Source organism: Aptenodytes patagonicus, chromosome 2 (genome assembly GCF_965638725.1).
Source record: "Aptenodytes patagonicus chromosome 2, bAptPat1.pri.cur, whole genome shotgun sequence".
Classification (NCBI taxonomy): domain Eukaryota; kingdom Metazoa; phylum Chordata; class Aves; order Sphenisciformes; family Spheniscidae; genus Aptenodytes; species Aptenodytes patagonicus.
Genome location: NC_134950.1, coordinates 106480025 through 106493029, shown reverse-complemented (window position 1 = coordinate 106493029; position 13005 = coordinate 106480025).

Sequence of the window (13005 nt, the reverse complement as noted above, 5' to 3'; positions counted from 1 at the left end):
GCCCGCCAGGACCCCTCGGTAGGCAAGGTGGGGAGCGACGTTCACAGGCGTTCAGGCACAGCCATTTCCCTGCCTGATGTCTCCGGTCTGCGAGCAGGCCCTCGGGAAAATGTAAAGCCTGTTGATGCTAGTGTGCGTTCTGGGTCTGCCCGCATGTACACCAGCGCAGGATGCCGCTCCTCCATGCAAACAGAAAACATCACGCTTGTAACTTTTATGGTTTTAATAACGAGGATGTCTTGCTGGACTTCTCCCCCTCCCCCCCCGCCAGTACTACATCAAGTTGCGATTTATTCGCAAGGATTGAAATACATTTTCCTGAGGTACCTCCTTTATCTCTTGCCAGTTTCTTCAAAATGTCTCTGTGGCTAGTATCGGGCTCCAGATTTTTGTCAGTCTTTACACCTTTTAATTTATTTACTGTGTATTCTGGCATTCATTCCAATTTTTTTTTAATATTTCCTTTCCCTCCCTTGGGGAAACTTCTGGCTAGTTCTGGCATCTGTTACGATTTTTGCCCTGAAGCAAAGATTATGTACGTATTAATTAGTGTCTTTTCTCAGTTACTGGATCAGCTGCAAGAATATGTCAGGTCAAACTTGATAAAAACTGCCAATCCCAGGCAGCCCCTTGTCTCTGCAAGGAGCCAACGCTGCGTGTCTCAGAGAAAGCAGCATGTAGTTTTGTTGATACTGTCTGTAGACATTAGGGAGGTTCTCTTTGTACGCACATACGCATTTCATGCTTTTACTGATTATCGCTTACATTCACTACAAAATCTGTCAAGTTTCAAGGGAACACTTCATTGCTCTTGAACTATTTGATTTTCAAGGTAACATTGAAGAAGTAATTGTCAATTTGAATATATTGCCTTCTAATTTCATTTCATATTCTGTTGTTCTTGCATTATGAAAAGACAAAAAACAGGACCACCCATTCAACCTTGCTTATGTCCTTCTCAGCTCCGTCTTGGCACTGCTTCTTGCATGCTCTCCATGAATCACTCCCCTCAGCTCTCCCACTAAAGTCTGTGGAAGTGGGACAGGCATCGCAATATCTGACCTTGTTTTTACCAATATAAAGAAGAACTTGAAACCACTTGCCTTTCTCATACAGCAAGATCTTTTTATTTTAATTAGTTTACTGCTTGACAGCACACATTGCCTGGGACATATTTCCACTGCCATGAGATTTTCATGCATTTACTTTTCTGTGAATTTCTGTTCTGTTTATTTATCCTTTTAGTTTCACCTCCGTACAGCTTGCATTTCCTCAAAATGTTCTGTGTTAACATACACCGAGGTATACCTTTATTATTTCTTTTTTTACCCTCTAATTCCTCACCAGTAATTTGACAAGGCTATGGACATTAGGAGCCCAATTCTGTTCACAAACTGATGTGGTACTATTATCTTCAGAGGTTACCATTCGGCTTGCACTAGATCAAGCCCTGCTGTGTGCAGTTAGTTGTGTGTCCCCAGAAGTGAATAGTGAGCATGACTGCACAGGTGTAATTCCACTTTTGAATATGTCCAAAGTATTAAACAATATTTTTCCCCCAAAATTCTACTGAGTTGCAAATTCTTTACTAGATGCAATTATTCTGATAGTGACGATCAATAGCAGAATGCCATTTATGGGGTCCATGCCACTTACCCTCAAAAATTCCACTTTTTCGAACAGACAGAGAAAAGGTTGCAAGGAGCAGTTAACTGATTTGAACAGGATCACGTTTGTACATTCTTGGCAGAACCCACGTTGAAGGCCGGGTCTCTGTCTCCAGCCTTCTTCGCACAGTGACGTTGCTTTTGTGCTGCTTTGTGCTCACGTTCCTTGTAGGCCACCTCGTGCGTGCCATTCCCCGCCTTGCGCAGCACCCACAGCTGCAGCAGTGAGGCTATAGGCTCCTTTCCAATCCTTCTGAAAACCATAGCAGCAAAACTGGGCCACAAAAGGTAAAATGGCAGCTTTGTTTCATGCCCATGCCTGTAGAAGAGTGGGATAGCTACCATTCCTTCTTACTCTTGTTCCTGGGCTTGCCTGGAGTAAATGCAATTGAGTTTGGTTTACAATCAAGCCTTCCTACTGCAATTAAAAAGACATTTCTGTGGTTTTCTGCGAGGAGCTCTCTTTACATGGGAATGTGGGTGCAGCCTCATCAGTCTTCTAGTTTAAAAATGCTGGTTTCTAGTTAGACCTGGTCCTACTCCAAATGAAATCACCACCTGAAGTCCCAATTATGTCAAAGGAAGTATGATTAAATGCTTTGCAGGTGTGTTTACCCATTTCTTCCTGATCCATCCCACTAGTGTTGTCATTGCTTCTGTTCTACAGATGGCAGCTACGATGGCAGCGACAGGGCAAACACAGAAGCCAGTTTAACTTGTTCAATTAGTTTAAAATTTCTTAAATATGTTTAAATTTTTTAAAAAAGTAGTAATGCTTTATATGCTTGCAGCGCTCACTGAGAGGTACTTTCATAAAGCAAAAAAAGAAGCTTTAAGTGCAATACTTCAAGGTTTTTTGTCTGAAAGCTGAGAAAAGCTGGACTGTTATCTCAGAGCTGTGAAGAGGAAAAGGCTACCTTTTCCTCTAGACTTACAATAGGATGACTCTTAGCATTGCTTTTTTCTTGTTGATTTCTTTGGATTATTTTATCATCTCAGTTGTTATTACTGCCATGATGAATTTGGTTTAGGATTTGTATTATCTAATCCAGAAAGGATTTTACAGGTCAGCGAGATGTTTCAGCTGAGTGTCGAAAAGCACTCTTCAAATATATTCAGCTTCTCGGGACTCTTTTGGGGTAGCTCGTGTTAGTAGTTTAGCTGCAAACTGCATTATAAAAAGTTGTCTCCGTCTGTCTGGAAGGGACCGAGTGGTGAATTGGAAGCCTTTGCAGAGGACGTGTCTAGAAATGTTGCCATCAGGCAGAAGCTGAGGTTTATGTGTTACTCCCCTGTAAAAAGAGGAATCACAAAAAGGGGGGGAAGGTGGTGGTGACCATGAATTTTGGGCACCTGGGGTGCGTGTAGACTGTGGAGATGGCTATAGAAACTCGCTCCTCGGAATCAGTGGCAGGGATAAAAGCCTGACTCCCACTCTTCAGCTCTCATAGCAGACAGGAATCCCAGAGATGGGTAAGTGAATGTGTCTGTGAAGACTGTGTTGAAAACTATTATTGTAATATTTTTGATCGATTGTCACAAAGTATTGCTGAGTGTGCTTTCGAAGGGAGAGAGAGGCAGACAGCAAAATTTTGGTACCTGTCATGGAGATAATTATTTTTGTAGCTGTAGGGAGGGAAAAGGATGGGGGAAAAACAAGAAAGAGAAATGAAGCATCGCTTGCTTCAGGTAAGAGTGATTTTTCAAACAGGAAAATAATTAAGCTGAACTTCTATTTACGTGACTGCAACCGATTCCATTCAGGGCAGCTGATGCGAACAAAGTTCTCAGAGCTAAGAAATTATACTGCAGATAGCAATGCAGTGGGGAAGGATAATATAATTGTATCAATGACAGCAGTGGAGAAAATACAGTAGTTTTCCCCTCAAGTTATTTGTGAGTAAAGTGGTCATGTGCAAAATATTAATGATCTATTATAACAGCGGCCATGTGGATATAACATTTTCTATGTATTTATGTTCTTTTATATAAGAAGAAGGAGAGTTTAGAGTTTTCTGCAAACTATATATAGAAATCGCATAACCTGCTGCAAGCAGGATGTACTTTTTATATTAAAGCCAATTTTTCAAATTATTTCAGGGAAAATGACCCAGGTTGGAAAATCACAAGAGTTAAATAAACAAAGGAAATTAAGAAAGTCACAGAAGACATCATAGAGCTACTGTGATGATGGCGGCTTATAAACACTCCATATCCTTTTTGTGTGGAAATAATATTGCTGTGAGTTACAGCTCTGGTATTTCCTCCTTTATTAGACATCAGGTTTTGTTACTGCAGCTTTGCTGAGAGTCACGGCAATGAATTCGGGTCTCTGTAATCTCTTGTATCCAGTTGCAAGGGCACAGTTATAACAAAGAGCATACAAGCCACCTTCCAATTAAAGCTAAACTGAATTTTAAGGTAGTAAATTTACCCTAAAACAGAAACCTCATTAAGCTTGTTATGTACAAAGGTGTTTATTTTCTTCTCGTTGTGTTTAGCATCTCCGGAGTCATGGGGGTGGTGGAGGGGAGAGTAACTCTGCCAAGCAAGAAACTGTTTGTTACTTGGCTCTTCGATTTGAAAATGAGACCCAGGTATACATATTAACAGCGTTTATCAAAACAGGAACCTTATGAGAACAACATATATAGTTAGTTTTCAACTACTTTTTCCAGAGCAGATGCAAACTTACACTGTAAACTGTCTCTGTGTAGAGATCTGACCAAGCTGCCAAACCCAGGTGGCTGGCAGTGTACCTCCCACCCAGGCAGCAGTACTGTCCTGATTGTAGATCACACCACATGTTCAGAAATTGCTTGTCTACAAAGGATTTGGATGTAAAAATCAACATATGTCCGCCTCCGTGTTGGTATTACAAATCCCAGCAGCCATACTTAGGCTGAAAAGATATTTTGCTAGTGTTGGGATTTGCCCACTCAAAATACCAAGGCAGAAAACATTCTATAAATGGGAAGAAATACGGAGCATAAACTGCAAGCAATTTGGAAATTAGGTTTCGTCTCTTAAACCAAACATAAGCACCCAAGGCTCCGAGATGAAACCATACTTACTGAATAAAGACATGGTCAGGCAGCCAAACAAATGGAAAAAGAATCCAGCAGTGTTAAGCTTGATCCTGTCCTGCTTTGGGCAAAATTTCAATCTCAAGGATTAACGCTTCTTAAATATAATTCATTGTGTAAATTCAACATCGCACCTAAAAGTATTATATTTGCTGCATTACAGGCTTTGCAGTCTGAAGGGTTCTCCTAAGCCATTTGGCTGAAAACCAAGGACAATGAGAGAAGAATAATATCAGGATGATCTCTGTGGGGTTTATCTACACTGTGGTTCTCAGAAAAAAATTAATCCAAATTGACTAGTTTCAGATTTTTTAAAATGGATCATTAAACCAAGCTAAGCTCCTGTTTTGACTCTTTTATTCAGAGCTAACGTTTTTCTCAGCAAGTTGTAGTTCATTTTGGAAAAAAAATGAAGTACGTCTCCTTTAATTCTGAATGTCAAATTTAAAACAATTTAACAAAACCACTCTGAAAGTTGATTCAGATCAATATTTAATCATCCAGCATTCCTGTCGTCTGGAGGCTTATGAGCTTGGGAAACTTAATGTGCTGTAAAGTAGCTTTTAAATTCTCATTGAAGGAGAACACGCCATTTTCAGGGAAGAGTAAACTACCACTAGGAGTGGACTACGGAAAGAGCTAGTGTACAGTAAGTGTACAGTCTCACTCACTAACTTCACAGTAGCTTCCTCTATAGATATGCATCCGGATTGGTAGAATTTGTGTATTATTCAGCTTGCTTTGCACACATTGCAGCACTTTGGGTACAAACTGGATCAGAGCACAAATGGTGAATGATGGCTATGTCTACATTAGGAGCAAAATGGTGCTGAGGGCCCAACATCCACACTTTGTGTGTTTCAGGAGTTTTTCCTTCAGAGTAGCTGTATTGTGCTCCCAGGGACTTGATGCCCATTAGTAGCTGAAGCATATCTTTCAGTTTAGCTCCTGCAGAAGGACCCCAGGTTGGGCAGTGTGAACCCAAGCACAGTAAATGGGGAGAATCAAGAAACTATTTTCAAAAGCACGGTCCGAATCTGAACTGCAATGCTAGCGTAGACATACCCAGGCAGAGCCCGGCTTCCACAGAAGGGCTAGTCTGATGCCAGCCTGGGTCCACTGCTAGAGGATGGCTGGCGGACTCCCTGAGTTAGCAGAGAGGTTGGTATTTTCCATTTTATGGAAAAAGGATGCAGAAAAGCACTCTTCATCTTGATGCCTATGGCACCATTCAGACTGTCACAGCACTTGATGCAGAAGTAAGAGAGACTTTGTTCAGAACATGCACAGCACTCCATTACGAAAACCACATTATAAAGACTACATTGAGAACTGGCCCTGAAGCTTTTCTTCCCCCAGCCTGTTTGCCATGAGAAACAATAAATTAAACAGCATTGGAAACACCGGACTCCTATATGTAATGACCATGCAGCCCACAGAATTCACTAAGCAAGAGGTCAGTGGGCTTAATGAATTTGACTGGGCCTTTTAAAAAACTTTATATTATTAATAATGTTTTCAGCTTCTTTGTGTGAGCTGAAGTTACTGCAGAGCTTTTGAAACAAATTTCAAGGTTTGGGAAGGGTTGTGTTGTTCTTGACTTCGGTGTTGCATTTGTTAGCTATGTACATTGCTGTGAGTATCATCTTCTGGCCTTGAATCCACTTACCACCAAACAGAAAAGAATCAGGTAAATGATTTGCGCATGTTGCAATTAATGTCATGTTGCTGGTATGTGTGGCATCTTTTTCATAAGAAAACAACAGACCTACCGTTCTAGCAGCTTGCAACATAAAGCAAGCTGTGAGGTTCGGCAAGTGTGCTTTTGCTCTTTACACAGCAGTTAAGATTGAGAGGAAAACAGATGGCCACAGGTGGGTCCCAAACAGCTGTACACAAACCTCAAATATCCACCTAAGGCATAGTCACCTTTTGGGATTCAGGTGGCTTTTGAACAACCAGTGGGCTGTTTGTAAATTATTCATGTGGATACTAGCCTATTCCTACACATGACAATAGCACATGAGAGAGAGGTGAGAATGGCTGCCAGAAAGGGAAGGTCAGGGCAGCAAGATACACATTATGTCATCTGTGAACCCTGTCAGTTATGGATTTAAAAAAAAAAGGGAGAGTTAGAATTTGCAGGTGACAGTGTGGATGCTGACATCCAGAGGAGGGTGGTTTGGAGGAGAGGGAGGGAATGCGGCTACCCCATTAATTCTGGCATGGCTCACATTAGTAGTGTGTCTTTAAAAACAAAACAGGATGCTGCTAAGACTTGTAAAGGAAGGTCTGATGTATGTTACATCAGTTGTTAAGTTAAATGATGTTCAAATTATTTTTTTTGCAAATGCCAGTGGCTGAGCTATAGCACGAAGCAGAACAAAGCCACTGCAGTGAAGAACATGAGTAATTTCAGCGATGGTACCTCTAGAATGATTTAAGCAGATTTGTGTGATAATTGGGGCTTTTCTCACAGTGTTTGCTCTTGATGAGAACAAGACTGATGTCCTACCTACACTGCTTATCACATTTTCTGCTTAATAGCAATGGAGCTGCTGAAAACAAACAAACAAAAAATTGTCAGGAAAGTTGAGTGATTGCATTACCACGTAATGAATGCCCAGAGTTGCCAGTGGTATTTTTAGCAAAAAAAAAAAAAAAGGATTTTCAGAATTCGCAGGACTGAGGGGATCGCTCAGAAGCACCGGTGGGGGCTGCGTCAGCGGGAGGTGTCACAAAAGAGCCGTTTGCCTTCGGCTCCTTCTCCCGTGTTGTGATGAAGGAACCTTCTCCACTTCCACAGTGGAGGAACTGTCACAGAGCAGAAGGACGGACAAGCAAGGAGAAGGAGAGAGGCAGTTTGTCAAGGAGCAGCAGCCATCTTGGCTGCCTTTGGCTCATTTGCTGAAGCGCAGCCAGTTTCAGAGGAAGGTAGCTCTGGAAAAAGCAGGTGCTAGGCTGCTTGGGAGCTGGCAGGCTGCCCCTCCTCGACCAGTAATTAACCTGAGTTAGAAGATGGGGCTGCTTCCTTGTGAAATGCTTATTGTCATATAATGGTCATGGCGGCGATGAAACTGCTGGGGAGTGCAAAATTGACTCACTTATACAAGTTATAACCTGACCGACACCGTTCACAGCAGCCCAATCAAACTGTGCTTCGTAGTGGGGCATTCTTGCACTGAATCGCTGCAGGCAGAAGATTTCACTCACTTTCCATTGCCCTCTCTCAGATACTTTGGAGATGCGGTTATATTAATTTAAACAGAACCCAGCAATCCTTTTCATATTGTTTTTTGAGCCCTTTTTTTAGAAATGCGCATCCCATAAGCCTTTTTATTTGATGGTGCACATTGAGAAGGCATATTTGCTGAACTGTTCACAAAGATCTTGCCAGGATTTTTTTTTTTTTTTTAAATGGGGAAGTGGCAGTTCATTTAGAGCCCAAGAGCATGCCTGAAACATTCAAATGAGTTCCAGCTGAGACAGCTCTGGGTACAGTGTGAGAACAGGGAGTTTGCTTGGCTGAAGAAGGTCCTCCTATAGCAGGACATTTCTCCTTCTCCTAGCTATCTGTCTTCAGTAAAACCAAGGTGACAGATTAAATATCATCGACAACCTTTGCACTTTTCCTTTTAATTAATAGCTCTTTGAGTGAATCAGCAGACACATAAGATCTTTATTATGAGGAATTTGCTATTAAATCCTATTTCACTATTTCAGTTCAATGATGCTATTGCTTCCTTACAGCACACATTGCAAGACACCCTTTCAAAACCCAAACAGAAATGAAAATTGATTAAACACCCAGTACATCGCCAAAAGCTATATGAAAATTGAGCATGAGTAGCTTCAGAAGCTAGAAACATTATTCTAGAAAATTTTCTTCTGATGACAGGTTCTCTACCCCTAGGAAAGTCCAGAGAAGGATGTCCTTGTTTACAAAGATGCTGACTAGGAAGCCTAAGCAGGCTTCACTCCCACATTACACATGAAACTGGATGGCTAGATCTCTGAGCTCAAAGCCCTAGAGAGAATCAATGCCTAGCTGGTGGGCTGCAGGCTCCATTGGGGCGGCAGTCCTGTCCCTGGTGATTTTGAGAGAGTATTGGTCTTGTCCCAGTGCAGAATAGAAAGCCATCTAAAGTACCAAAAACCTTTTCTATGTTGCTAGGGAAGCCTGTACAGTGGGACAAGGACAGTGTTTTTCTTTCTTCATCCATCCTCCAAACATTTGTAATTTCTGTGACTGCTCCCTGGGTGCATTCTGCATTAGCATTTTTGCAAAAAGTATTCATCTAACGCTTTCTGGATAACAGTAACATTTCAAAAAAACTGAACAATAATTCTGCTATTTTCTCAAGGCAGTACTAGTCAGACACCCTTATCTTATTCTTCATGGGACTCCTAAGCTGTAAGTAAAGCAGGTTGTAGATGGATTAGATTCATCTTCTTTTTTCCTCCCCAGTTTCCTTTTTTGCAGGCTTTTTTTTTTTATAGCAAACTATTGCGTTTTAACTTCTTGGTACCCATTAACTTTGAAGCTGAAATACTGAGAAAACAAGGCATTTAAGTTTTACTATGAGAAAAAGCTACCCTGATGCAGCAGCACAGAAAAAAAGACACTCTTTGCTCATTATATGCCCCCCAGAGTCCTCGAGCTGCTGGGGAGATGGAGGTGCTCAGGAAGTTACTACAAAGACCTGAGGTTCAGACCTTGATGCTTAAAAAGGCTGGAAATAGCTACAGTAGCTGGCCTTCAGTTGGCCATCAGGTGACAACCTCAACTCAGTTGCCTTCCAGGGCTACAACTTTTCCTTCTACCTATCTTCCCTAGGCTTATTCCAAGAAGAGCCACAGTTAATTATAATCGCTATTTAAGAGAAATATGTTGGGTTTTTTTTTCATTTGTGATATTACCAAAGATGCTATTCCTCATTTAATTTTCTATTTTTGAGAAAAATGCCATGCTCTGCTATAATCCCATTGAAGTCAACAGGTTTTTCTGAGCTTACACCAAGGAATTAAACCAATTCTGTGTGCATTTCTCATTGTGCGGCTCTCCTTGCTGCTAAAACCTTCCTATTTCTCTGCATAACTTTCAAACACCAAATTAATCAATGCCACATGACCAGTTCTTACCCCCTCCCCCCCAGTTAATTTACAGGTCATTCTGCCTGTGACACTATTGTGGGGGAAAAGAAGACCTCCCACAGCTGGGGCTGAGGGTCCCAGTTGTCTGACTGGGAATTCGTGCCACCATCAGTCTGCCAGCTGTTAATTTGCTCCCTGACCCAAAGCTCTAGAGAGAAACCACCTTGGTGAATCGGAGGAACATCATGTACCACTGGACAATCTTAACTCTTGCACTATGACAGCATCTAGCAACTAGCTTATCGGTGGGAAAAAGAAACCATTCAGCTTGGATATCGATTAAAAAAATGCAGCGTAATAAAGTTCAAGATTGTTATATGTTCTGCACATATAAGCAACATCCATCCAAATGCTTTTTTCATCCTACTACTTAACTCAATTTATAATAATATAGCAATTGTCCAGGAGCATGAACATGTTCATATGCAGGAAACAAATTAACTCAGTAAATTACTGACAAAAACAAACAAACCAAATGTTTTTTCCCCAGAATACCATCCTCTCAACCATTATTAAACAAAAGATACCTGTGTAAAAAGCTTATACTTAAGGCACCCTCCCTGGCACTGCACTATTTGTGATACAAACTCATGCAGTTTATTACAGCATACAAGAAAATTATTTTTATCTGCAAATACTTTGTAGTAGCTCTTTCTTGCTTATGAATTATGGGTCATTAGCTACCAAATAAGAAATATCTGCTCACATACGTGGCATGTAGCCACCTTAAAAGGGACAGTGGAAGCGTGTGCCTGATGAGGTCACCCTGGGAAATTCACATAGAGTCAGGCAAGTCTGATTAACAAGTTTACAGAAACAGGGACTGCAAGAAGATACTTCTTCACTTCTCAGGCTAGGCTGTACAGATGGCACTTACTCCAGACTGTTCCACTTTACATTAGAAAGTGTTTAATATGCAAGGACAACCTATTCTATTCCAGGCTGAATGTATTCAAGAACCTGGATCAAACTAGTCTCAAGGAAAGTGTTGAAACAACATTTGCAGCTTAACTTTTCACCACAGACCCTGGAAGTTATTTTCAGACCTGATCCTTGCAGGAAGAGTTTCAGTGAGGGTTGAGTTAAGGATTAAAGCCGATGGATTTCATGCTGGGATTTAGACACCTAAACTATAGGTGTCTTATTTTCTTCATCATAAGTGATTTGCTTGTGGCGACACAAGATGCTTGTGCTCTAATAGGCACTGAGTCAAGCTCTAGCATAGCCTAAACTATATTCAATCCATTGGATTAGCCGTAATAAGACAGTAGCGAGTCAGCAACACATTGACTCAAATGGCTGGATATGAAAGAAAGCAGTGGTCTATATCCAGAGGCTAAAGGCAGGTACGAAAATAATAAAAATTACCAAAACAAATGCCATTAAGTGGCCGTTTGGCTTGACCCCTCAGCACAATGTATCAAGAAGCTGGAGAGAGGTAGGGGCAACAGTGGCTGGGAGGGTGCAAGAGAAGAGGAGCTTCATCCCGAGGAAAAATAGTGTTTGCACATTTGAAGATGCAGAATGAATGAAAGGAGTTAACTAAGTGCCAAGCTTTCAGTGGAGTAAGAGAGAATGGGTTACTTCATCTGTGAGAATTGCAAACTTGACCATAAAATAGCATTCTTCTGCAGAAGACTGAATACGAAGATATTAGTTAAGCAGGAAACTATAGTTACAGACAGAAAAATGTATGGTCTGAAAGAGTTAATCAAAAGAAAGATCAAAATGTCCGAAGATCTGCATATTACAGAATATCTTGGACTGTCAGTGAAAAAATCAGGAAAATACTTTATTTCTAAAATGGAAGGCACCATCTTCCAAATGAAACCTAAACCACTTGCAATTTCATTATGCATCACACATTACTCACATTACTGATCCATGGTGGAGAGGACATTAAGTGACCCAGGTAAAGTCTGAAGAAGAGCCATCACAGACCTTTAAACAGTGGTGAACTGAAAACAAAACAAAACAAAACAAAAAAACAGATCTGCAATTACATTGTAACTCAGCTATAACCGAGTATGCACAAAGTAAAATGAATTCTGGCTCAGTTTCTCAGAGAAAATTAGATAGTTCTGCTTAAAAAAAATAAGTGAGAGAAAAAAGTATCCTTTTGCAAATGCATTTTTCTACATTATGCTTTTAACTACCAGCTCTTAAATCTTGTCTGAAGAGTCCAGGGGAAACACATTAGCACCTCTTCACAAGCACTGTGTTTGACCATGGTTGGCTTGGGGAGAGGGGAAAGAAAGATTTCCAGACTCAGTATAGACAGAGCCCGAGGGCTGCTGGCATAAGAACAAAGCCAGAGTAGTGATTCAAGAAAATGGAAAGAAAATGCCTTTAAAGCAGAACTCACCAAAAAGACATTAAACAGCAAACAGGAGACAGGGCCTTCGAGAGCAGTGTTTAATAATTAGGTCACTGCTCAGTTGCAGAGCTCTTTTGTGAATGACGAAGGTGTTCTACAATAGGAGTCAGAAACCTGTCGAAAGCCAGTTCACCTGCCTGTTTCAGAAACCCTCCTGGATTCCTTGGTTCAGTTTTCACCATCGTAATGGTGAAAATGGTGACTGCTAGGGCAACTGATACAGCAGATTGACTGTTAACTTCCAAAGCTGCTCACTGCTGGTCTTAAAGAGTTAATGGAGGAGGTCTGGGAGGCAGCAGCTGCCCGCAGGGTGCCTCTGAGCAGCTCACAACATCGTTTGGGGGAATGACAGACCTACCAGCAATTTCTGCGTGCAGAGGGACACGGTGCAATGCAAAGTTACTGACTGCATTTAAAAAGTCTCGCTTTCTGTGATCGTTACTCTCCTTTCCCTGTCTCCAGGTCAGCAGAGCATTTGCACATGCACTGTATTTTAAAGCACATGCCGAGGTCCTATGTGTGTTTCTGACTTGGCGTTTGCAGACCCTGGCAGCCAGCTTTGTCAGAAAATGCCATCCAAGTGAATATTAGCCAGTAGTTGCACCCTACATCCAGAAGAGGATTTCAAATGTGAAAGAGAAAAAATGAGGCTGCTGCGAGCTACGAGAGAGCTACTGCAGTAGAGGTAAGCAGAGAAATGTCATCCATTGACATACAAGAC